The sequence below is a fragment of the Cololabis saira genome, chromosome 8, assembly GCF_033807715.1.
Source record: "Cololabis saira isolate AMF1-May2022 chromosome 8, fColSai1.1, whole genome shotgun sequence".
Taxonomy (NCBI): Eukaryota; Metazoa; Chordata; class Actinopteri; order Beloniformes; family Belonidae; genus Cololabis; species Cololabis saira.
In genome coordinates, this window is record NC_084594.1 from 33,520,137 (window position 1) to 33,546,383 (window position 26,247).

At 40.9% G+C, this 26,247-nt stretch overlaps 1 protein-coding gene across 2 annotated transcripts in view; it reads left to right on the forward strand.

Moving 5' to 3' along the window:
• Positions 1-26,247, forward strand: part of slc2a9l2 (solute carrier family 2 member 9, like 2) — a 168,772-nt gene that overhangs the window by 109,393 nt on the left and 33,132 nt on the right. The gene's annotated exons all lie outside the window — the stretch shown is intronic.

The following is a 26,247-nucleotide window of genomic DNA, read 5'->3' on the forward strand; positions in this document are numbered from 1 at the left end:
TGACTGATGTACTTGAGAAAAAAAAGAGAATTCCTTATCTCCAGGATGTGAGAACCTCCACGGATCAACAAGCCCGTTCTTGACCGTAAAATCGGTAATAGATTTTGACATAGAGGATTGAGTCAAAGTACGAGGATTCGAACGGTCCAAAGAAGGATTAATAACACAATTCAGATCACCGCCCAGTATTGTAATATGCGTATTTAAGAAAGGGAGGTTGCCAAACAGCCTATCCGTAAAATTGGGGTCATCAAAATTAGGGGCATATATATTCACCAACAATACAGGGTTACAGTATAGAGTGCCCGCCACAATAAGATATCTACCATTCTTATCGGATATTGTCCTGGAGACGGAGAAATTGACTCTTTTGTTGATCAAAATTGCTACTCCTCTAGACCTAGAATCAAAATTTGAATGAAAAATATCACCCACCCAAGCTCGTTTGAGTCTGAAATGATCTTTATTTCGCAAATGAGTTTCCTGAAGGAAAGCTATGTCAGTGTCTAAGCGTTTCAAATGTGAAAAAATCTTTGATCGCTTAATTGGATTATTCACACCTTTAACATTCCAGCTAGTGAATGTAATGTTTGATCCAGTATCAGGCTTGCGCAGATTACGATCGCTCATAGGCATTCTCTGAGAGAAAATAAGACCGACTCACCCACCACCAGAGGAGATATAAGGAAAAAAGGTAAAAGGGAAAACCAAAACAAACAAAACTCAGGAGTATATACATACCTACAGAGACAAAAAGCCAACATCCCATAACCCCCGCCCACCCACCCAACGCACATTAGATGATCCCATCCCCAAACGATGGAAACAGCCGTGCTGGCTTCAAAGGAAGCCATTCTCGAAAGGAGATGCTTTCGACTGTAAAGCTAGATACAAAAACAAAAACAAAATTAGCTCCTGCAGAGTTAAAACCTTAAAAAAAAAATAAAATATGAGGCATATGAAACCAACAATCTGAGCCATTCTGACGAACGCTGTCTTGTCAGGGTAACAACAAACGTTAATTAAAAATTAAGGAGAACTTTGGCCTATAGAACAATGATATATACATATATGTACTCGCACCCCCACACAGACACGCACACACATGCACACAATTTAAGCAAAGACAGGGGTGCGTGCATATTTTCTAATCAAGGCATCATACCAGAGAAATGATTAGGCCTTCAATTTTAAACGGTGTTGTTCCCATTGATAGTTAGAAGAGAAAAAAAATAAAAATAAATAAAAATTGATAAATAAAAAAAAAAAATTTTTTTTAAATTTAAAAAAAAAAAAAAAAAAAAAAAAAAAAATTTACGACATAAAGTCCCATTTTCTGAATTGACTCAGTCACTCACCCCGGGCCAGAGTCCCGCATGGAGGCATACGAAACCAACAATCTGAGCAATTCTGACGATCGCTGTCTTGTCAGGGTAACAACAAACGTTAATTAAAATTAAGGAGATCTTTGGCCTATAGAACAATGATATATACATATATGCACTCGCACACCCACACAGACACGCACACACATGCACACAATTTAAGCAAAGACAGGGGTGTGTGCATATTTTCTAATCAAGGCATCATACCAGAGAAATGATTAGGCCTTCAATTTTAAACGGTGTTGTTCCCATTGATAGTTAGAAGAGAAATAAAAATTATATAAAAAAATAAATAAAAATTAATAAATAAATAAAAAAAATAAAATAAAATAATAATTTACGACATAAAGTCCCATTTTCTGAATTGACTCAGTCACTCACCCCGGGCCAGAGTCCCGCATGGACAGCAAGCTGGATAAATCGTCCCAGAAAATTAGCTGGTAGTCACTTTTTTTATTTTCCTGATGAATGCCAGGGCTTCATCTGGCGACGTGAAGTCACGCTGCTGGCCATCATGGGTTACACGCAGCCGGGCGGGGTACAGCAATCCAAACCGGACTCCTTCAATCTCCCGCAGCTGACGGCGCACGTCATTAAAGGCAGCGCGCGCCCGCGCTGTCTTGGCTGTGTGGTCCGGGAACACGGAGATGCTCATACCCCGGACTTTGATCCGCTGCCGCTCTCTCGCCTTTCTCAGGATGTCAGCGCAGTCGGTGTAATAATGGAGCCTTGCCACTATTGCGCGGGGCCGCTCCCCGGTCTTCGGTCTCGGCATGAGGGTGCGGTGGGCTCGGTCCACCACCGGCTCTGCGTCGAGGGAGAAGGCTTCCGCCAGGAGCCTGGAAACACCTGCTGCAGATGAAGAGTCAGGATCCTCCTCCGGGACGCCAATAATCCGCAGGTTCTGCCGACGGGACCTTGACTCCAAATCCTCGCATCTGTCCTCCAGCCTCACATATTCTTTCGACAAGTGATCAACTTTTTTCTGGAGAGCAACGATGTCATCTGAGCAGCTTGAGAGCGAGAGCTCGATCCCAGCGACCGTGGCTGCGAGACCCGCGACGTCCGCCTTCATGGAGGAAATACTGCCAGAAAGATCAGCTTTAAGGGAAAGCAGCTCGGACTTGATGGACGTTAAATTCTCGTTCAGTGCTTGCTGAAGCTCTGACCTAAATACAGCCGCAACATCATTGCGAAGAGCGGAGAGAAGTTCGGTTTTAAGCCGGCTGAACTCCGCAGCTGGAACCTGCGCAGCGCAGGTGCTCTCCGGAGGAGGGGAATCACCGCGGGGCGAGGAGACGGCATGAGCAGCAGGCCGCGGGTTAGCTGGAGGGTTATTCCCCGCTTTGAAGGACTTTGGAGGCATTTCCGTGGTAAGTCGTCGAAGTAACCGCGTTGAAAATAGGTTAGTTAAAACCAAAGCCGTGGGAGTGATACAAAAAGTGCCAATAAATGCTGAATTAAAATTAACTCTGCAGGAGCTCCGCTAATTACGTCTCACCCCATGTAAAGCTAAGCCGGAAGCCCGGATGGTCATTTAAATTCTCTTTAATCTCTTTTATTTCAAACAATGTCAAACTTTCTCACATAACTACTGACAATGATAAAGTCTTTTACAACCTAATGTCCATGCAGGAGCGTGAGTATCGCTCAGTAAAGTTTAACAGGGGACCCGTGTCATTTTGTTCAAACAAAGAGGGGACTTCAGTCATTCTTTCTTCACCAATAAATGTAAACCTTTATCTGACAGATTTTAGCCTTCAGGAAAAAAATTTAAATGGAAGTTTAGTTCAAGCATTTTTACCTATTTCCAATTTTTTGCATCCAGGTAAATACTCTTCAACATTGAAGTAGTGAAGGACCAGCAGCCATATGCTTCAGATCCTAACTTTTAAGGTTGAATTGAGTTTGAGTGCTCCCTCATATGCTACGTTCACACTGATAGTGGGGGAGGGGTGTGAATCTGTGCCAGTCAAAATGTGACTGTGTCAGTGCCTGGTCTGCAGTGGGGGGGTTTCTGTGGCTGACGATGGTCGTTTGGCCTTTAAGCCAAGTTGTATTATCCAATTCAAACTGACTGAGACACAGGTACTGTATGTCCCTGTCTGAGAAGATTTTGTATGTTCAGATCATGAATTGAAGCACCATTAAAATGTGTAACACTTCCTAAAAAGCTATGTGGATGTAATAAAGTTACATTACTTACTACAGCATGCACAAGGTTATTGTATACATCTACATAGATAATAAAGAATCTGTCTGATTGTTTAATTTTTATTTTAGGTATTGATCATTATTTTTAGAATATTTATGATTGCCTTTTTAATGCACATTACTGTCTTTTTATAGCACTGAAAGGAGCTGGTGAGAAATGGTATTTAGTTTCCTTCTGTGTTTGCAAATACTCTTGAATGGTGAATCTTACATGCTTAGATGTATTGTGTATAGTCATATACCAAAACATAAAAAATCATCATCAGGAAACAACCACACTGTAAAACAAATCAGTTATTAAATCAGGTTGCTATACTGCTAATCATCTTCAAATGAAGTTAAGTAATATCTTGTGCCCTCTTCTGAACAGAAATAGTTCATTAGTTCTCAATCCTGTTCACACTAAATACTGTGAATCAGAAGATTAGGTTGTTTCCTTTCTCGTCACTTATTGTAAAGATGTGTTTTTGGCCGTGACAAAAATGGAGGCAAAAAGTAAAAAGGTTAGCAGAAGCCAATACCAATAGCCACTAAAGTTCAGTCTTTATGTTTTGTTACAAAAAAACACAACAACAAATCTTGTTCCAGGAGACGATTTAGTTGAGATATTTTTCTCACAAGTTTTAAATTAGCTTGTTTCTTTTATTCACTCCTGCTGGAGTGTGATTGTCACTTCATACTATCTAGGAGGGAACTTGTGTCATTGTGTTTTCTGTAATGTGTATTAACATATATATTGAAATCCTGTTTGTGTAGATTGAGCACACAATTATACTGAAACAATGAAAACTTGAAACTTAAGACATCCAATAAAGCTGAGCCTTTAATCTTGTGTCACAAAGCCATAATAAATCATGTTTCAAGACACTGGTTTCTTCACTAAGTAGCCTGTTTAATAGCCCCTCTACAGTCTGAAAGGCTGCCTGCTGCTGTCAGCCATCCACACTATGGGGGAGTGTTAAAAACGACGTGTGTGGATGAATCGTTACAATCCCTACTCCAGCCAGCAGGAGCAGGGCTGAGTATAGAGTTTAACACTCACACACCTTCAGGTCCCCTCTTGGCAAAAATATTAAAAAATTAACCAAAGGGTATTAGACATGATTTTGGCATGATTTAAAGCATGACCATCAGGGGACCTGAAAAATGCCCCCTGCTGGCACACACACACACACACACACACACACACACACACACACACACACACACACACACACACACACACACACACACACACACACACACACACACACACACACACACACACACACACACACACACACACACACACACACACACACACACACACACACACACACAACATGAGGATTGGTGGGCCCCTGTTATTACAGACACTAGAGGACTGTTATAGTGTCTAAACTGTTGAAATAAACTTAAAGCTAAATCCAAGTAGTTTGAGGTTACCACATAACAATGGAGAAACAAAATAATTTACCCGTCACTAAATTGTAACACTCAGCCCTCGATTTGAAAGTACTACCAAATAGGGCTGACTTATTATCTCTGTGAAGCCTATATATTTTTAAAATATGTTTTATCTGTCTAGCTAGCACTAATGAGCTGTGTCCATAGGTTGAGCATGGCCTTGGGTATGTCTTGTTTATTAGCTCACACGGTTACTTGGAGAGAGCAGAGACTGACTTTGATTCACAATATTGTACAGATTTATCAAATCTCTTATTCATTGGCTTATTTTATTCAAAGTCTCAGTCTCAAACTAGTCGTTTGAGTGGACACCCTCAGCGTGAGCAGACACAGAAAACCGAGATGCTCTGGATTTCAATCCAGATGATTTCTTGCATGAATCCCATTGATTCTATCTAAGTGTATGTATGTCCATCCAGAGTTTTCTCCTACTCTAACAAACATGCAAATCTGATTTAGAGAAAACCCAAACATGCAATACTTTCAGCATAGGCTCATTTCACAGCTAAATGATTTGAATGAATAAACATCTGCAGATTCCCTTGTGTAAAGGTTTAGAATTTTTCCCAAATGGAAACAAACACGTCACGCTGTTGCTGCCAAATATCCAAATAAAACTATTTTGTTATGTTTGTTGTGCAACACAAATACTTTAGCATTTTTTTTGTATTTTATGAATAAATATCAATGAGAAATAAGTGTTTTAAGACCTCTTCTGTAGCGAAATCCCCTCTATGATCCTCTTTATCTGTCTTTGTCTCACTTTCACATTGTGCTGCCTTTGCATTGTTCACTATTGGTTGAATTTATGATCTGAAAATGTTAGACCCTCTGTTCAGTTCAAGAGCAAGAGATCAATACAGGCAAATACAGAAGAAGTTTCAGTGTTAATGTGCAAGTATTGCCATTGTTTTTTTCTCTCTCTCACTTTGTGGAGCTGACAGCATTGATCTCTCAAAAAGAGGGAATTAATGAAGCTCTACAAAGGAAATGACAGTATGTTCACAACTGTCAGATAAAAAGAACAAAATCAGACGACATTTTTGGGGCTCAGTGATTTAAAAAAAGTGTGTTATGCTTTTCAGAGGGTAAAGTTTTGTCATGCAAACTTTCAACCACAAAAGCAATGTGATGGTCCACAATGTGGTGAGAAATGTTTTGTGACTTCCTGTTCTCGATAAAAATCAAACTCCTTATGCTATATTTGATCCACCTCTGAGTTCTTGATTAAACGTGGGCTGATATACAGGAACTTTATAAATGAAACGTAACAACGTCTTGCGTCAATCTCATCAATCTCTATTCACATGTTTCTCCTTGCCACTACAAATACAGTTCCTGCCATTGCTTTTGTTGGAAGTAGATGGTGGTACTGAGTAGTCTAACTTTTGCACTAGGACTTACTCGGCCCGACTCGGCTCGTCACGCCTTTACCCGCCTCTACCCGTTTGTTTTTCCACAGCCAGGTGAGAAGTGGGCAGGTTGGGGTGAAGCTGCTGTGACGTACTCGATTGCGCAACCGCTTTGTTCATGTCGGCGCTGATCAGAAATCAGCTGGAGCCGCGAGCGGCTGAGAGTAAAACAGCCCGTCTACATCCCTTTTTTAATTCTCTTGTCAGTCACCAGGTTTATGAACATCTGCACCTCAGAGTTGGATCACCAAACAGACGTTTTGCGCTTTATAATAAAATCGCTGCGAGCCGCGGGTCGCTCTCGCTCTGACTCCCGCTTCCTGATTCAAACGTCTGACGGCCCCGCCCCCGACCAATCAGAGGCGCGGAGGGTGGTGACGGCCCCGCCCCCCGACCAATCACTGGCGCGGAGGGTGGTGACGTCGGAAATAGTCCCTGCTCGGCCCCGTATAGAACCTTGCTGAAATGGTTACAGAAAAAAGTATCGGCTTGGAGCGGCTCTACCCGTCTCAGCCCTAGTGCAAAAGGGCAAAACGGGTAGAACCGAGCTGAAGTGGTACTAGTGCAAAAGGGGCATAAGGAAGACTAAGATGTGTGTGCAGAGCACACCTTAACCCTGAGGTTCATGTGGAACTAAGATTCTTTGCAGTTCCTTGACTGACCTCAATCTGCATTGACTCCCATGTTGAAATGTCCAACTTTAGAGCAGAAATAAACATATTTAAAGCCCGGTTCAACAAACCATTTTGGTTTCAATTGTTTGATTTCAGGACAACTCTCAGGGAGGTGATTTCTTTTTTGTAACACGCAAAGATAGTTTTTATAAAGCAATATAGTTATTTCTAATAGGATCGATTGACAGTTGGCTCAGCAAATGACCAGCCGTTATCACGTCCTCATCCATAATCGTTATGCTACAGTGCTTAGCGAAGCAACCAACTGTTTGTATAAACGCGACTGTCATTTATAATTTCGCCATTTGCCGCTGGAGCAAAGCTAGCTTTGATTGACATGCGGTGGGCGTGTTCCTGTTGCTTCTCAGTCACGTGACCGAATGCTTCGTCCATAGTTTTATACAGTCGATGGTCTAAATACATACTGTAAGTTAGATAGTTGGCGCTTGGATACCATAAACCCCCCAAAATGTTTTCAAAATAGAACAGTAATTAAAACAGATCTAGCTGACATAAAACAGTAGTCCCAAAGGAAAAGAAAGTATAAACTGACACCAAAATGCACCAAACCGGAGAACCAAACAAGATTCAAATAAGTTAAAGAATCACACAGACACACACAAAACAAGATAACAACGTTTGACAAGCATAGTCCCAAGCAAAGAAGTAAGAGCAACATTTTACATTTTACAGCTCCAGGACATACCTAAATCTCCTCCATTTCCTTATCTCATTTTAAAAATATATACGAAAATTGTACCAAATGTATTTACACTTGGTACAATAATAGTCATGCTATGTTGGTATTACAGAATAGTATATCATTTCCTACTGACCTTCATAGAGAGAATCCAGTAACATTTGCTTTGTCTTTTCACTTAAATAGAAGTTAGTGGAGAGAACGATATCTCTGGTAGCTGCATTTGTATGTAAACCTTTCCAGAAAATGATTTCCAATTTGCAATAAATCACTTGAAAACAAGAAACAGGATGCCTTCATTTGATTCTAAATCATGTTATCGGTCAGCACTCAAACCGTTCACTGACTCCAAGGATCTAACAAATAAACCCATCTGATGTTTTCCAAATTTCATTTGGGGAAAAAAATTTAAATTATATTCTTTTGTGCCTTCAACGAGAAGCTGCCCAGAGTTGATTATAGCAAAGCAACTGAGGCAGTCGTGATACATACTCATTACTGTGTAATAAAAGGGATACGATTATTCCCTGTCAAATCACACTGAACCCTACATTGTCTTAATGTAAATTAGATTATAACAAAAGAAAATGACTTATTCCAAACTCATAATCAAATCAAATGAGATCCAAATGTTTTCTTTTAGGTCCTCCTGAATATATATTTACATCCAAATATTTGGGTAAAACGTGACACACTTATTTGTTTTTCACTGTTATTTTGGGTAAATTGACTTCAGAAGTAGTTCATGTCTTTCAATCACTTAAAAGCATACAATGTTGAGATACAAGCTGTTGAAGTGGACACAAGCACACGAGCTGCATAAATGTTGTATATGAATAGTAAAGATTTGGGCAAAACAATGGCTGTACTTAAGGTATGTTGCTTAAAATGTAAATTTTGACTGGTACAGGTTGAAGATAACTCGGGTTTTTTGTTGTTGAAGGGTCAAGGATGTAAGGTCCTGTTGTTTCAAAGGCTTTCTACTTATTTCACCATTACCTCTCATATTACATAACATTTGAGGGATTTTTTATTGAACAGTTTTACTTATTGTGGTGGTCGTCCTCTAACCAGAAGGTTTAAATACAAGTGCTGCTGTGTGAACAGTAGAGTGAATATGTAATAGAATTTGCAATATGCAAACATGTTGGAAAGTGCTTTATAGAACTTGGATACGTTTAAAAAGCTGCTACAGAAGTTGTCATAACCTGGCCCGTAGGCCATGACAAAAATGGACAACAACACAGTGCAAATAAAAATATGCTATTTATTTTAAAGGAAAAATATGGCAATGCAAAATAAACCGACTTGTGAGGTGTGGAGGTCAGCATCAGTAGTGTCAGTGTGTGTGAATGTGGAAAATGTGTGGTGGGTGTTGTTAAGAAAAATAGAATCAAAACCAAACAAATGAATGAAGCTGGCAGGGAAGAGCCAGCCACACTGAAGGCAGGAGGTTTTATAGCCTGGAGTAGTACTGTAGTACTGGGCCCAGGTGCTCCAAATCAGCCCAATCAGCTCATCTCACACCAGACTCCTCAAAGACAAAACAGAGAGAAAGTCAGGCATGCCCACAATTAGACAGGGTCGTCACAAAGTGCAAAACTAATTCCATAGATGCAACCAATTTTAAAGTATTTTGTGCATCCTTATCATGAAAATGTCCAAATTCATTGTTAATTTCATAATATATTAGGGTATACTGTTACTGCACACAATTACATCTCCTCTAAAGCTAATATGGAAAATGTCATTGATCTCGTGCTCTTTATATGGATGAACACATAAGCCTGAAAAAGTTTCTCAGTGTGGTGACTGGATACACTGTTTTTGAAATGTTTGCACACATAAGCCCTACATAACTAGAAGTAAGTCAGATGAGCTACAGTATGTTTACAGAAGCCAACTTTATCTATGGAAGACCAGGGGCCTCATGTACAAAGACTTGCATGGATTTCCTACTGAAACATGGCTTACGCTTAAATCCAGAAAACGTCCTACGCACAAAAAAATCCAGATGTATGAAACTGTGCGTAGGCATGAATCCAAGCACATTTCCTTTGTACATCCCAATCAACGTGGAATTGAGCGCACATGTAGGAGTACCAGACTCCTCCCTGTCCACGCCTCCATTTAAATAGGCAAATGTATTTAAATAGGCCCTCGAGGGCCGGTTTCCCTGTTTAATTGCACCATGATACAAGGAGCTGTGTCATCAACAGAACTATCCAGACTTTAATGACAAGCTGGTAATGATCATTAATTAGAATCAGGTGTGTTAAAGCAGTGAAACATCTAAAACATGCAGGACACCGGCCCTTAATATTCTTTATTTCATTCAAAAAAATAAAATAATTCAATACAAATACAAATGTTCTTAACTCGTGAATGAAAAGCAAGCAGAAAGAAGAAGAATCTTATCTGATCTGCCCCTTTTTCCAAGAAATAACTTCACAAATAACATAAATTAATCATATAATCTGTACATTAATGGAATGAAAATGCTTCCTGTTAACGTACACATATTCATCCAGTGATGCTGCTTTTATAGCAATGTGTGTGCAGTCGATAGCTCCGATTACATTAGGAAAACCGGCTAAATATTCTTTCTCTTCTTACTGCGCCATTTGCGATATCTTCTAACACTGCCAAAGCTGCCATTGTTGTTAACGGTATTTCTGCACCACTTTGCGCATGCTTTTATATCCACTCATGTAATTGCAGACTGACTTGAATGTGTTAATTGTTCATCAGTGTGTCTCTGATGTGCACATCACTCTGAGGGCTAATTGTTTTCACATTATTAACAGTTTCCCAGCATCACCACTAAGTGTCGCCAACGGACCAATAGCTGTGGAAACGTGCGTACGCCAGCCATGAAGTTGGCGTCGGGCACCGCACATTTCCACGGTCATTTCACTCTTGATTCATCTGAACGTTTGCGTGGAAAAGGGCGTACGCCATGTTTTTGTGCATACGCACCCTTTGTACATGAGGCCCCAGGTGTTGGACTTAAAATTCAGAGGTCACGGAACGATGCGTAAGCAGTTCACAACAATGTGCTGCTCAGGATTACACAACATTAGTTGATGTGACAGGTTCTGAATGTGGGTTTTATGCGAGACAGCTGCTCTCTTCTCGTGTTCTGTTAAAAAAATCTTTTACCAGAACAAAGTTCTAGGCTTTTTATCACCTGGGATAATATATTAATATGAAATGAGGTGAATTTTATAAGCTAGTTCAGGCAGATAATACAAGGTGCGACCCATTGTTTACTCTCAAAAAGTATATAGGTTGTTCCAATACTCAATTTAAAGGGGGCCTATTATGAAAAACACGTTTTTTCTTGCTTTAACACATATAAAGTGGTTTCCCCTCAGCCTGGCAACTCAGAGAAGGATGAAAGCAACCAAATTCTGCAGTGTCTGTACAGCTGCCCGGATGAGCCATCCAGTGTCATGTGACTTCTACGAGCCGTTCAGATTCTGCTCCTGTCGTGACGTCTCGACAGGAGCAGAGGTTGGCCTCCGATGCGTGAAACCACACCCACAACTATAAAACCGTGTAACTGCATGCGAGCGTCCGACTATCACATCGCACTGCGTGACTCTCCCTCCAGCCAGCTGCCACTTTATTGAGGTTTTTGTAGTGAAATGAGGAGGTATCATAGAGAAAACTTCTCATTTCAACTAACTGGATCAGCCATTCCTCATCCGTGACCGTTTCCTACAGCGCTTTCAACCGGCTTTCAAAGCGAGCGCCAGGAAGAAAATAGAAGCCTGCATCCGACAAATGTTCAGCTCAAAACGGCACGCGTCGCTGCGTCGCTGCGTCGCTGCGTCGTCGCGTCCAGTTAGGACAGTCCAATAGAAAATAAAGCAATGGAATTGATTTTTTCGCTGACGCTTGCTCGCATCGCATGCAGTTATGACACAGTGTAAAGGCTGATTTATGGTTCCGCGATGGTCGATTTAACGCAGAGCCATATTTCAGGCTTAACTCCGCCGGCCGGAGCTTCCACCATTTTTTCATAGCGGTGTATCACGTCATTCAGGCAGCCAATCAGCACAGTGCCTCATTATCATAGCCTCGCCCACTCAGAATCCCTCATAGTTCAGTGCAGAATTCAAAAGCATTTGGGGCTATTTTTAAGGGCTGGGGAACCAAGCTACAAATGTTCTGACTAGAATACAAACACACCATCACAGAGAAGAAAAAGAAAGATAAGACTTGATGAAAAAAGAAATACAAACCATCAAACATGATCAATCATCCGTCAGGGTGAATAGGGTAAAACACATCATTAGTCAAATGTGAGACTTGTGAAGTGAATAGAGAAACCATCAGTGATGCATGAATACTTTGTGACAAGAGCAGCATTAGCATCTGTTCGGGAAATACAAGCCACATTATGCAGGAACATTTGTGGAAAAAAAGTAAAAGAGCTTGAGGTATCCTAACATGTATGTATGTATTAGAGAAAAGGGAATCATTTGAGAAGGAAACTGAAAGAACTGAAAGCAGAGGCAACTTTTGTATCTGCAAAAGTGACATGCGAACTGTAGGTCTAGCCATCATTTTTCTGCCCACTTCATTTGGTCAATTCTTTGTTTTTTGTTGTATCTTTACAACACACATATATATATATACATTTGTCTAAGATTCCACGCTTACTGCAGAGTTTGTGGTTAGAATCATGTTTCATTTAGATCTACAATAAAAAACAAACGAGCATCATCTCATGTTCACTTTTTCAAAATATTAGGCAAATGACAGCTCCCCAGCATTTCATGGTTGTACCTTTTTAAACTGTGTACCTCACAAACAATGTCTTCCACTGAAACCCAGAATGCTGACAGTAAAGTTTCTGCCACAACGGTTCCTCTGAACTCTATGGTGACATCTCCTGTGGGAATGAAATACAGTGTTGTGTCCATGGACATGGATATACACACACATACTCCTGTCTAATAAGAATTACTTGTAATAATTCCACCACCAAGACTGTGTTTAACAGTGATACTGATCCCCTGCAAGGAGCTTGAGATTGTTCTGGAGTACGGTACTTCTGCCTGTTTTGTGCATAATCCGCCAGAGAGCAGTTTTCTATTGTTGGAAAAACTGAGGCTTTGCTTTTGTATAGAGCATACTAGTAAAATTATAATGATTGAAATAACACAACAACAAGGCACCAAAGTCATCTTTCATTAGATGACTTTGACAGGGTGCGGTCCTGTCCTAGAGTGCTTTCCTGCAGACTCAGTTAATTGGTTTCCCTATAGGAGCAAGGTAGAATAAAAATGTTTATTTTGATCATGTTTGTATAATCATTTTTTTCTTTCATTCTTGTGTGTGTGTGTGTGTGTGTGTGTGTGTGTGTGTGTGTGTGTTTCTGTTGTACAAACCAACAATCCTTCCATACTCAATCTATTATTGTGGTTTCCTTTTGTAACATTTCTCCTGGAAACATGTGGATCTGATAAACTACAGTATATAACTAATACAATATGTTCATATCTGGCTGTGACATTACATTTTTTTTTATGAATAATAGCCCTGCAGGAGTACTTCAATGTGTGAAAACCTTGTTTTTAGCAGCTTCAAAATAAAGGTATCCCATTGAAAAAAGTAGCGGCTTATAGTCCAGAAAATACGGTATATATATATATATATATACACACATATACACACACACACATACACACTGTCTATGTATTATTCATATATTCGTTCTGTTTCTCTCCTTCAGAACAGTTAATCGTTGATGACCAGTAGAAATGAATTAATGCCATATCAAAACTTGTTATTATGAAGTACACGTCGTTTTACATGATATCAGCACAACTGAAGTGGACCAGCTCTCAGCAAGTATGTGACGGGGTTCTTTCCGGAAAAACTCCAATCCAAAAAAAAACGGCAGTCGGATAATGTTAAGTCAATGTTTTATTGTTGTCGGCCTTCAATTTACAAAAAAAAAAAAAATTGGAAAAAAAAAAAATTCAAATTCACATTCAAACAGGAAGTTAATCAAAAATCTAAGTTTCTACTTCTGAGATGCTGCCTTCTGTACAGCTGACTTCACACTGTCTTCTCTCCAAGCCAAACTACACCCACTACACCTGGATTCAATCACTGATTGGGAACACCCTCCGTTTGCCAATCAGCCTGAATGGGACACAGCTGACGACCATGCGGCGTGTGGGTGTGTGCGTGCGTGCGTGCGAATATACATGTATGAATAAATAAACATGGGACAACTCAGTTTGCACCCTCAGTTGCGCTACTAAACTGGGAAAAGGATAATGGTGATCATTACTGGTGCTTAACAAAGAAAGGGAGCGGAGAGAAAGTACAGCGTGCGTGTATGAGTGTAGTTGTTCGGATGTATGTGTGCGCGCCGCCCGCAGTCAGGGAAGGACCGTACTTAGTGAGGGAGCCGCTCCGTCACAAAGTAATAGATCTAATTGCAGAGGGTGATCTCATATTAATAGATTTGTCTTCTCCAATCAAAAGGTGTTACGTTACACGCAGGACATTTCAAGGCTTTGAGGGACTCATTTAATGAAAAATACTCTTAATGTGTCATTTTCAGTAGAGCCTTAACAGTTAATTTCAGTATTTATCAACCATTAAAAATGGTTTATTTGTTAACAAGACCATATGCTTAAACCCTATAGATACATTAAACCATATACATATATACAGTTTCAGGTTATAGTTCTGAAAAGCTGAACAATGAACACTGATTGTGTCGTAGACGATGAGCACATAAGCCATGTCTTGCTGCCAATGAGAAAGTTCCATATTTCTCACATCTTTTATGGTAGATACATCATCACGCACCAGTCTAATAATCAGCAGAAAGCTGTGGGAGGAGTGAATCAAGGTTAACCTCTACAAACAAAACAACAGTTTGGATTTTGAAAACTTCTGCTTTATATTTAAGTCAGCATTGTTGACACCCCCAACTTGATTGGGAACAAATGACTTTGTAATGCCTAAACAGACATTTTTAAAAACTTGAAGTGCTTTCCTCTCCTCGCTTCTCTGTAACCCTGACCACAAACGCATTCTTCACCTTTGCCTCATCTTAGAATTGTTTGATTCTAAACTTCACAGATGAAGCCTTGAAATTTACCAAAGACAACAATAGGTTATTAGTAACCAGATTCTCGTATGACGCACTCTTAATCACCCATTTGATATTCTAGATCAGTGATTCTCAACCAGGGGTCCGCGGACCTGTAGTGGTCCGTGGGTCCGTGATAATAACATCTTTTTTTCTTTTTTTTTAAAGATCCTCTGACATTTATAGAAATAGATTATTATTTAGCTCAAATGTGACCGAGACCTTTATCGACCTAAACTAGAGAGGGTAACATGACCTTCTTTTACCCTTTACAAGTGTATTTCATTGTATTTTAATAAGAAATCTTGCATCCATTTGCATTGTTGAAGTTATTACATGACATTAATAAAAACGTAACATGATCTGCATCCTTTTCAAATTAGGACCCACCTAGCATTTCAGTGGGCACAAACCTTTCCTTTCTTTAAAATGCTTTTATTGTGAAATATTTGCAGGAAGCTGTTGGGGGAACGCTCCTTAACTTTCAAAGTTCGAAAAAGCTCAAAATTGCAATAATGTTAAAAAAAACAAAGAACATGATCACCATGGATGTTAGCTAATAAACTCTAACCTTTAAATAGCTACACCCAATTTGAAAGCTTAAACAAAACACACCAGCTAATATACAACAAAATGGTTGAAGCCAAGAAGATTTGAAGTGGCTCATTGCCCACACTACAGTTCAGATCATAACCTAGTTGAAATGCTGCGGCAGGATCTTAATAGGGTTGTGAGTAAACAAATGCCCTCAAACCTCAGTGAACTAAAGCAGCAATATAAAGAAGACTGGGCCAAATTGTCCTGATGTATAAAAAAAAAAAAAAAACACTGGAACTGATGATACCCTTTCTTTTCCACATGACCTCTTTCAAATATCAAGCTGATTTTATTTGCATTAGAAAATGTTGTCCACAGACAAGGAAGCTCAAGGAATCAATCTAAAACATTTAGTGGGATTTATTATTTGGTTCACAATACAATCCTAGCTGTAACAATTTTTTATTGGTATTTAAGTGCATTCTTTGTAGTCCACCCTCTTACGTTGTGCTGTTTTAGGGATGTAGAGCCTTTAGGAGTTCTTCCAATTTCATATAATGCTTTATGTCCAAATGTGTGTAACTTTGTGATTTTTTTCACATGAATATTTCACCGATTTGAGGGTAAGGTGATATAATGAAGTGTCATATTCCCTCATGTGATAAGGATTTGTTTATAGTGTGTGAGCTCTTGCAGATAATTTTAGAAGCATACATCTGGAGCAAACAACATGACTCATTACAAGGGCAAAGGTAGTGCTGCTAAAACAACCCTCCCGATGAACACTCATGTCAGAACCAATTGCAAGTTAAAAATAAAACATTGCCTACTGGTGTGTCTCTCCCATCACTGTCCAGTCATCTGCAGGTCTCTCCCTGAGGCACAGCAGATCAAGGTTCCGGCGCTGTTGGAGTGTGACCAACACAGAAAATGTGACGTCTTATAAGGTCAAGCTGAAACAAGGCAGTGCACAAGTACTTGTCGCTGATACAATCCACAAAGAAGCACATTTGCACTTTCTGTCTGATCAGCTTAGTGCTGTTACGACAAGTGGGACTGTGATTTAGATAAATGGGAATAAAATGTTTTGTACTTTGTCCCTAAAAATTGTCCCCGCATTGGATGTATTCTTAGTATAGTTGTTTATGTTTTTGTCCATAAGGACCCCCAGGAGCAGGATGAAACTAAACGTCAGAAAAGCAGATTCCAAAACTGGTTCTGATGCTTACTTTAGTGTGTGTGTCTATGTATATGTATATGTGTATGTATGTGTATATATATATATATATATATATATATACACACACACATATATATACATACATACTAGTGCTGTCAGGCGATTTAAAAAAAGTAATCGAATTAATTACAGGATTTATAATTAATTAATCTAATTAATCACATTTTAATCTCATATCTACAAAAGGTCCCCAAGTAGAATTCTAGGACATTGCAAAATTGCAGTGTATGACTAATCAATTGAATACACTAAGAAGAGAAGATTTGAAATCCACATTTTTATTGGTGAAGTGTGTTTCATAAATGAAATTCAAAAGAAAAAGCTCAAACACATCAGCAAACCAATTAGGCCAGGTGCATTATTATACAAAAATGTAATGTAACATTCTGAAATAAAATAAGGCTTAGTCTCAAATAGGCACTTAAGCAGACTCTCAATTCAAAATTAAAACTAAAGCTGACTCAATACAGCAATTCAAGTACTAGTACCTGTAACATTTACAGTGGAACTGGTCCTGACATGTTTAGCGTCTAAATGATAATTCAGGCTGGAGCAGCTCTGGTGATAGGACAATTCTTTTTTTACAAAATGTACAAATCACCGCATTCTTGATGATAGTCCCTTCTTCTTTCTTTTTATACATAAACTTAGACAAGATTTGCTGGCCTCGCTCCCCTGAGTCGTGTCCACATCTCTCACCCTGCTTTGTTTGTTTGACTAGCAGCAGATGGGAAGTGACCTGCCACTGCCAAGTGGCCCACGGGTCCCTCAATAGGCCACATTTAAAATGCTTGCGCATTTTGCCACTCATAATTAATTGCGTTAATTTTCATAACACGTTAATAAGCAGTTTAATTTATTGATCTAAAGAACGCGCTAAACTGACAGCCCTAATATATACACACACATATATACTTTTTCTTATATTTTTTAGGGTAAACAGAACATGGAAACATATCAGTTGTTAAGTTAACTATGAAAATCTTTTGATTAATTGTGATGAAGATATTTTATTGATTGACTGCCCGCATATTTAGCTTTATTTGTTAATCAAAGTAGAAGTTTTACCCTTCCAACAACAATCCACAATTTCAGTGCCTACACCACAAATGGGTCTGGTTGTACAGTTGTTTTAATATATCATATCTTATCCAAATTGACTCCTTTTAATCCCTCTAGCTGTAGCAGCCAATGTGTTTCTTTAATTTGGTTAGTTCTAAAATTAAATGTTTACTGTCTGTGTGCATTTGCACTGATCAGTGAAGGAGAAACATCTACTTTCCTTCCACGTGACTTGGCACATGTAGTCTTCTCTGAGGCCCTCCGCAAACATATGCTGGCCAGAAAACATAAAGAGCCCACTGAGTGTGCAGACTGTGATCCCACTTCACTCTTTTGTGACTATGACAACACGATTTGGCTGCAAAGGCACTCAGCCTCTGTAAAAGATATATTTGCAACATTATTATGATTGTGTGAAATGTAATCAACGGTGCTGCTAACTTTAATCATTTTCATATAAAATATGTTGAAGAAAGAGTAGATGTATTGTTGAGCACTTGTATTTTTCCAGACACACACAAACCTCACTTGTTTGAAGTATAACTTCCTGCAACACTATTTTCTTCTTAGAGTGAAAAAACTATCAAACCAAATAAAACACTAAAACAAATAAACACATACCGTACTACCGTCCCTGCATCATATAGCGTTATTTTATTTGCACTTCGTAGTTGCTAGCAGAAAATCAATGTAATAAAGACAATGTACAAATCATATTAATACATTGAAAATAATGCGTTGTGGCCTCTCGGTCTCTTTAGGTAACCTTGAGATTGATTTTTTTATTTCATTATAACCTGTTACAGCTACACATCATCAAGTCAGAAAAAAGAATGATGTGGAAAATCTACAAGTATTTACTGTATTTCAGGCCTCGAACACACTTAAAAAAGAAGAAAAAGGGAAAGCTTTTATTCTTTAATGTTGCCACTCCTTGTCCTTGTTTCTGGCATTAATGATACCGAGCAATGAAGTGGTTTCACTGGATTTTTCAAAGACATCTTGAGACGTATGAAAGGACGAGGTCGTTGTTCTCTAAATTTCAAATTCTTCACACAAAAGACTTCAGCGTTGGGCTCCAGGCAGAGCTGCAGAGAGGCCAATACTATTTCTTCTCCAGCTATGCCTTTTATAACGTGTGCTGAATATATTTTTGTGGGGTTTTCTTTCTGTTAAACTGAATAAATGCCTGTACATCCCTGGAAAGATGTCAAGTGGAAAGCAGCAGATGTTGCTCAGAGATCTGGGATGAATGAATGGACACTGCGTGTTTACAATCCATTCTGGACATGGATGTAATTGCTGTGTGTGAGCAAATGATTTTTCTTTAATATGCAAATGATTTCTATGTTCTGTGCATACTGATTAATTCCGTGCACACACACAAACACACGGCTTCTTTTAATTGTAGTCCCAAGCAATTATTTCAACAACAGAATTAATTCATTGCGACAACATCCAAAGAGGATGCCATGTATGTGAGCCATACCTTTCTTCTCAGCTCAAATTTTGAAGACCTCTGCAGCTTGTGGCTTCGACACCTGTACAATAACTTGCTGTGATGATAACATGCAGATTCGGTATATTGATTTCTGTGACCCTGTCTGATGTTTTAATAGACTGTCCTCACCTACTTGCTGTTAAGGAAATAGATCTAATATTTGAACTCATGCTGATAACACACATGTTTTGAATAAAATTAAAATATCTTCACTCTGTGAGGTCATTATGAGTCCACTCAGGTCAGGCCAGTATAGTTTCTGTGCAGTTAGGGTTTAGCTGTCTTACACGGCTGCAAATATGTTGTTTTGAGAGTTTGTCTAAAGAGCACCGAGCTCTGTTCTGTAAAACTGCTGTACTGGCGACTCTCTGTGTCACTCTGACAGGGACGCTTGAGATGTACAGTACGTTTTGACCCTTTAGCCCACAAAAGATAATTAAATAGTATTTGAGTCTTTATGTAAGAGTGCTATTGTATTAGTCTTATTCAGGTATTGCATGGGTTAAAATGTGTTTCTGCAAAGGTATTAGATACTTTTTTCCACAACAAAGAGTTATTTCTAGGAAGTTGGCCAACAACTCAGAACATTACTTTCTTTAATTTCCTTTCCCATACCAATATTCTTCCAGAGCTGGAGCACTAAGCTCATTTTCTGTGTATGTATGCTTTGGTCTGTAGCATATCTGTGCACAGAGAACACAGAAGCATATGTCATCTCTTCATCGTGTTCTCAGGGCCTCATTCTGGATAGGGATGCCCAAAACATCTCCAGGAGGCAGATTAACCAAATACCCAAACCACCTCTGGAGGATCAGCATCTCTACTCTTTGTGCCTCCTGGATGACGAAGCCTCTCATTGTATCGCTAAAGCAGAGTTCAGCCATCCTAATGGGTTTCAAGATAATGAGATTGAATTTTAATGAAGAGAAAACGGAGGTTATAGTGTTTGGGCCAAATGACTTTAGTAGCCCCTCCCCAGTTTTGATGAGCTTTTTAAAACCATCAGTTTTTAAACTGGGTTTTAAATTAGACAACGTTTTTTTTTAATCCCCGCCACTAGCCAAAAGGAAGCCCTTTCTAACAGCTCCACGTTTTGAGACAGTAATCCATGCCTTCATTACCTCCCAGCTTAGTTTTATCTTGGAGTCGGCCAGTCTTCTCTCTCACGTTTCCAATTCACCCAAAATGCTGCCGCCCATCTCCCGGTTGGAGCGTGTAAGAGAGACTAGATTTTAGCATTGCTCCACTCTTTTTTTTAAGTTCAAAAAAGCAACTCCACCTCAGCAATCAGCTCAAAAAGCACAACTCATGAGTGACACAATTTGCAATTTTTCACAAACAGCCAAAAGTGGCTTTCAACAAGCCAACTTGGCCCCAGTCTGTAGATACATTTAATATCCTCTCCTTGGTTGGTCCTGGTGTTTCTTAAAGTTGACCTATTATGAAAAACATGTTTACTCTTGCTTTAACATATATAAAGTGGTCTCCCCTCAGCCTGCCAACTCAGAGAAGGAGGAAAGCAACCAAATTCTGCAGTGTCTGTACATCCGCCCGGATGAGCCATCCAGTGTGATGTGGATTTACGAGCCGTTCAGATTCTGCTCCCGTCGTTACGTAACGACGGGAGCGATTTACCGAGGTTGGCCTCCAATGCGTGAAACCACCCCCACGTGTTACTTTGTCTCGTTTTGTTGAATAATTCAGTTTTATGCTATGGCACCCGGAACTCTTTCAGCAGAGAAGAGCTCATGAACATCAGGGGAACAACTCCAGTGGATTTATTTCCCACTTTTCTTTTACCTTCAGTGGAATTATTGGACATTATTGTCAAAGGTGCGCTCACCTTTGTTCACGCAGACGTGGCTGTGTGGACTCATCCTGGACTCTGCGCTGCAGCTGGCAGGCTTCCAGCTCTCCAGAGCCGAATGAGACACGCAGCTCTCCAGAAAAACGAAAGGTGGAGGAATCTGCTTTTACATCCACAACGGCTGGTGCAAGGATGTGACAGTGATGCAGGAACACTGTTCTCCTGATCTGGAATTTTTTATTATAAACTGCAAACCCTTCTACTCTCCCCGTGAGTTCTCCTCATTCATTCTGGTCGGTGTTTACATCACACCGCAGGCCCACGTGCAGGAAGCCCAGCGCGTGCTCGCCGACCAGATACTGAACGTGGAACGTGGAACAAACCCGGACTCCCTAGTCACTGTCCTCGGTGACTTTAACAAAGGTAACCTCAGCCATGAACTCCCAAAATACAGACAGTTAATGAAATGCCCGACCAGAGAGGGAAACATCTTGGATCACTGTTACTCTACAGTGAGAAGAGCCTATCATGCCGTCCCCCGAGCTGCACTCGGACACTCTGACCACCTCATGGTCCACCTGATTCCTGCATACAAGCAGAAATTAAAGCTCTGCAGACCTGTCGTGTGGACATCAAAGCAGTGGACCAGGAAACCTATGGAGGATCTTCAGGCATGTTTGGACTCTACTGACTGGGATGTTTTCAGGACTTCTTCCAGCAGCCTGGACGAGTTCACAGAGGCTGTAACATCTTACATCAGCTTCTGTGAGGACCGTTGTGTTCCAACACGAACCAGGGTTATTTACAAGAATGACAAATCCTGGTTCACATCAAAGCTCAGAAGGCTGCGGCTGCAGAAGGAGGAAGCGTTCAGGAGTGGCGACAAGGACAGGCTCAAAAAGGCAAAGTACACGTTTAGCAAGGAGGTGAGAGTAGCTAAACGACTGTACTCTGAGAAACTCCGCCAACAGTTCTCAGATAACAATGCCAGCTCAGTTTGGAAGGGACTGAGACAGATTACAAACCCAGAGCCCCCCCCCTCCATCAACGACCGACGCCTAGCCAACAACCTGAACGAGTTCTACTGTCGCTTTGATAAACAAAGGGACAGTCCTGATACCATCCCCCGGGACTGCATTCACATTCCCCAGTTCAATCCCCAGTTCACATTCCCAGTTCAACTGCACCCCCCACCTCCCCAGCAGGGGCTGGAGCCTCTCCACCACTTCACACCCCAGAGGCCCCATTCTCATCCCCCCACACCACAGCGACGCTCCTCTCTATCCTGGAGAGGGACATTAACAAGATATTCAAAAGACTGAACCCCCGCAAAGCAGCAGGACCGGACTCTGTCTCACCATCCACCCTGAAGCACTGTGCCGATCAGCTGTCTCCGGTGTTCGTGGACATCTTTAACACCTCCCTGGAGACATGCCATGTGCCTGCCTGCTTCAAAACCTCCACCATCATACCTGTCCCCAAAAAACCAAGGACCACAGGACTTAACGACTACAGACCCGTCGCCCTGACCTCTGTGGTCATGAAGTCTTTTGAGCGCCTTATGCGGCCACACCTCAAGATAATCACCGACCCACTACTGGATCCCCTGCAGTTGGCCTACAGAGCCAACAGGTCTGTAGATGATGCTGTAAACATGGCCCTGCACTTCATCCTCTAGCACCTGGACTCCACACGAACCTACGCCAGGATCCTGTTGGTGGACTTCAGCTCTGCTTTTAACACCATCATCCCATCTCTGCTCCAGGACAAGCTCTCCCGGCTGAACGTGCCTGACTCCACCTGCAGGTGGATCACTGACTTCCTGTCTGACAGGAAGCAGTGGGTGAAGCTGGGGAAACATGTCTCTGACCCTCGCACCATCAGCACCGGATCCCCTCAAGGCTGCGTTCTCTCTCCTCTACTGTTCTCCCTGTACACCAACAGCTGCACCTCCAGTCATCAGTCTGTCAAGCTCCTGAAGTTTGCGGACGACCCCACCCTCATTGGACTCATCTCTGATGGTGATGAGTCTGCCTACAGGTGGGAGGTGGACCAGCTGATGACGTGGTGCGGTCAGAACAACCTAGAGCTCAACGCTCTAAAGACAGTGGAGATGATAGTGGACTACAGGAGGAACGCAGCCCCACCTGCCCCCCTCACCCTGTGTGACTCCCCAGCAGACTCTGTGGAGTCCCACCGCTTCCTGGGGACCACCATTACCCAGGACCTCAAGTGGGAGCTGAACATCACCCCCCTCATCAAAAAAGCACAGCAGAGGATGTACTTGTTATGGTATGGTTGTTGAGGACCCAAAAGCAGGAGAGCAGGAGCTCACAACAAAAAGGGTTTAATTACAAAAAGGCAAAAACAAAGCGCTGCAGAGCAGGATTAACAAAAAACCAGGAACAGGAAAAAACGACGAGGAGACATGGAGGAAGAACCAGTACGGACCGACAGGGAACCAAGGAATCACAAGACAAGATATACTGAGGGGATAACGAGACATGACGAGACACAGGTGCAGACACAATCAGGGCAGATGGGACACAGGCGGGGCAAGACAGAAACTGAAAGTCACAAACTGGGGGGGAAGTGTCAAACCCTGACAGTACTTGCTGCGGCAGCTGAAGAAGTTCAACCTGCCAAAGACAATGATGGTGCAGTTCTTCACGGCCATCATTGAATCCATCTCATCTCCTCCATCACCGTCTGGTACGCTGCTGCCACTGTAAAGGACAGGAGCAGGCTGCAGCGTATCATCCACTCTGCAGAGAAGGTGATTGGCTGCAATCTTCCATCTCTCCAGGACCTGCACGCCTCCAGGACCCTGAAGCGTGCAGGAAAGATTGCAGCAGATCCCTCCCACCCCGGACACAAACTGTTCCAGACTCTTCCCTCTGGCAGGAGGCTGCGGTCCATCAGGACCAAAACCTCACGCCACAAAAACAGTTTTTTCCCATCTGCAGTTGTCCTCATCAACAAGGCCCCGGTCCCCCGTCTACCACGGACTGCCCCCCCATCCCACACTACGTTACATTAACATAAAGATTCCAATCCTGACCTTATGCGTTACATTAACAAACATCCTAAGTCACTTTTGTACAGACTCATATCCGGCACTTTAAAAACCTCATATTGTACATTTATGTTTATACATTTTATCTCTTATATATTTGCTTTTATATTCGTATTGTATTGCACCAATCACCACAACAAATTCCTTGTGTGTGTCTAACAAACTTGGCAATAAACCCTTTTCTGATTCTGATTCTGTTTCTGATTCTGAACTAACTCCGCCGGCCGGAGCTTCCGCCATTTTTTCGTAGCGGTATATCGCGTCATTCAGGCAGCCAATCAACACAGTGCCTCATTATCATAGCCCCGCCCACTCAGAATCCCTCATAGATAATGATGTTAGAGAATGGGATGCTGAAGACATGGCTCAGAGGCTGAATTTCTAATTTATTTAGCAAAAACAATCAAAAGTTAGTTTTTAAGACATTCAAGGCCTGTTTAAAATAGGTATTAGATGGCATAATAGGTCCCCTTTAAGAGTTTGTAACATAGAACAACATACAATATTCTCAGCAGTATAGAAAGAAGGACAGCATGGCAGCTTGTCATGCATCAAACACACATGATAACTTCAAAGCAAAAAAAGATGGTTTTTAATCCCAACTCCCAGAGGGGAGTGATAAACAAAACAGGGTTTGGTGTTGAGCTACACCTTGAGCACAGGCGAGTTGACATACACCATCTGAGTACTGTTTTTAGCATCCCCTGAAGGACTTATCCCAACAAAAGAAAATAACTAAAACACTAAAAACCCTCACTGGGTAGTCTCTGAAACCGTCAGGCTGTTTCACCTGAGGGTACTACCTTTTCATGTGTATAATCTCTCCCCTCTTTTTTGAATGAGAGATTAAAGTTGTGCCGTCCTCTTTTTCACTCCAGATGTTAACAACCAAGAGTAGCACCACTTCCACTGTGTTGTGTACGTTGTTGGTGTGAAATGTCCAGCATTCCCCACAACATGTTCTGACCTTTATGAGTGCACCATCGAGGTACATTCAGTGTGAACACGGTTATGCTCTCAACAGTATGGCACAAGTCCATGATCTGGAAGTATTCTCCCCTTACAAACCGAAAACCACAGACGGCTGAATAAGTCTCGGGGGTAAAGCCAAGGAGGTGACAAGTGGACTTTACACCCTCAGCTTTTTCACTGTCATGCATACACCAACATGCAATACATGTAGCTGTTATGAAAAAGGTCACTTACTGAGATAATATATCACAAGATCTCAAAAATACCTGCAGAGGTTTCAACACTTCGCTGAGCACTCAGTTAAATGAATTCTTGCCATTACCTTTCTCAACTGTGTTACAGTGTAAAAAAAATATTTAATTAAGTTGGACTGCATAACACATCTTTCTTTTTGTTCCCTGACGATGCATTTATAATTGAAATGTTACATAATTTAATGAACCAACTATGTTTCTTGAATTTGTATCTGTGGAACTTTGAACATTATCGTTTGATGTTTCTCAGAGAACGAGGAGTTTTGTTTGTTTGTTTTGCTCCTGCAGAATTCACTGACTGTTGGAACACGAAACTTAAACAAAATGTTCAGTTGTCAAGACAAATGTTTTTCCACTGCATTGACTCATAGTAAATTTGTTATAGAGCTCAAAAAACCTCTCAGATTTTTCCTTTGAAACGCTCTCCTTCACCAAACAAGTAGCTGTGCTGTTCTCTGATGGTCTACCACCATCACCACTCAATTCAACTCTCAAGAAGTCTGATTACTTTTATCCATCGTTAGATAAAAGAGCTCTTTCATAAACAAAAGTTTAAAACCGACATAATTTTCGGCTTTGTAGATAGTTTGAACTTTAAAACTGGATGACACATTGTACAAAAGGCCAGACCATGTCAAGGCTGTCATCTAACATCCTGAATGGACTTTGATTGATTCATATTCTAAATTAAATTATAATTATATTCAGTTGTTCAGTGAAAGGATACAAAAAGGTTATTTTCACAATCCAAATTGATGTCCACTACAATCATCTCTCAATTCAGTTAAATAAACTGGACCTCCTATCATTATGTCACCATGAAATGGAGAAATGAACTCAT